This window comes from Epinephelus moara, chromosome 23 (genome assembly GCF_006386435.1).
Source record: "Epinephelus moara isolate mb chromosome 23, YSFRI_EMoa_1.0, whole genome shotgun sequence".
NCBI lineage: Eukaryota > Metazoa > Chordata > Actinopteri > Perciformes > Serranidae > Epinephelus > Epinephelus moara.
The window spans coordinates 29456822-29458358 of NC_065528.1; positions in this window are offsets into that span (position 1 = coordinate 29456822).

Genomic DNA, 1537 nt, shown 5'->3' on the forward strand with positions numbered 1-1537 from the left:
TGGATTTTTCCCACGTGGAAATTCTGACCAATCAAGAGCAGCTTTCTCACACAAGGCATTTGATCTGGTCCGCTTGTAAATGCTGCCGTGAGAACAAGAACCAACTCTAGGCAATTATACAACTTTGTGACAAAATTAGTCCCTGATTCAGACCAAAGCAAGACAACTCTAGGTCCCTAGAGGTCAAATGTTGAGTGTAGAGAGGAAGAAAAGGTTCTCAGATATTTTGCTATCCAATACCAGGATTCAAACCAGCAGCCAGTTAAAAGCCACTAACTCGACTACTTCCAGTAAAGCAGAAAAAAACGTTACTCTTCTGTTATTATGTGTTAACTGTGTGTAACATGAGGGTGGTTTGACAGTTGGCGCCCTAATGAAAGGACTTCAACATCTGCGTGTGAGTGACTGAAGCAAAAAGATGTGTGTGTGTGTGTGTGTGTGTGTGTGTCTGCATTAAGGAGTGTATAAAGGTATAAAGGTGTGTGAGTGTGCAGAACGAGTGAAGACATCTGAACATTGTGTTCGGGGGCCCCGCCGCCGCTCTGTATTAGCTTCACCTCGTTATCGTTATCGCCCTCCTCCATTGTGGCATGAAGGGCGGAAAATGATTAGAGGAACAGGTGACAATGGAGGCAGAGATTTCTGCCTTTACCCGGGGCAGCGCCACTGTCAGGTACAGCGGCATTACACTCAAAAGAAAAGAAGAGGGGCACCCGCACAAAAGAGCTCCTTTCTTACTTTAAAACACTCACGTCTTCTTCAGGAGTGCAGAATGGGTGTTCATGGGAGCCAATTGACTTCCTCCATCCTTCTCTCAGGTAATCACAGAAAGAAAGATGAGAGCTCTGCGGAGGAAAGACTTTACACTCCTCCTCTCCGCTCTTGACTCCCTTCTTTTTCTGATCCGAGAGGAAGAAGAAGGGAGAGATAGCGATGAAGGAGGGAAGACAGGAAGCGAGGCCGAGGCTGTTTCCCACGGCGACGTCTGTGCGTGTGAGCGACATGGACTCTGATGTAGTAACGCCAGGGCATTATCTCATTCACCCCCCCCCTCTTCTTATCTCAATGCGTCCCCCTCCCTCTTTTCTCCCCCGCCCCCCCAGCCTTACACAAAGCTATCAGCTCTGTGGACTTTTCTGACTATTTATGTCGGACAAGGTCAGGATCGTTTAAACCGCTCTGCCTCTCTCAGCCCCTGCAGATGAGATAGCGCGGGAAGGAGGGGAGAAACGATCGATTCCCGCCGCCACGCAGATTTATTCCCCTCCTCCTCTTCCTCCTCCCCCCGTCTCCCGCCTCCATTCCACCCCCCTCTTCTCTCTCATTCTCCCAATGGGGTTTTGCACCGAGCCAGGAGGGAGGGTCACCATTGCCGCCGCCGCCAGGCTCATCAGTCTCTTTAACACCCGTAGCGTTTAAAATACAGTAGCAGCCCTTAAACTGGCCACTTTTCTCCTGGTCCAAATGAGAGCCATCCTCCCATCAATCTGAGCGGCTCGGGTTTCAGAGGGGCGTGAATGGTGAGGCCTGTTGAGAG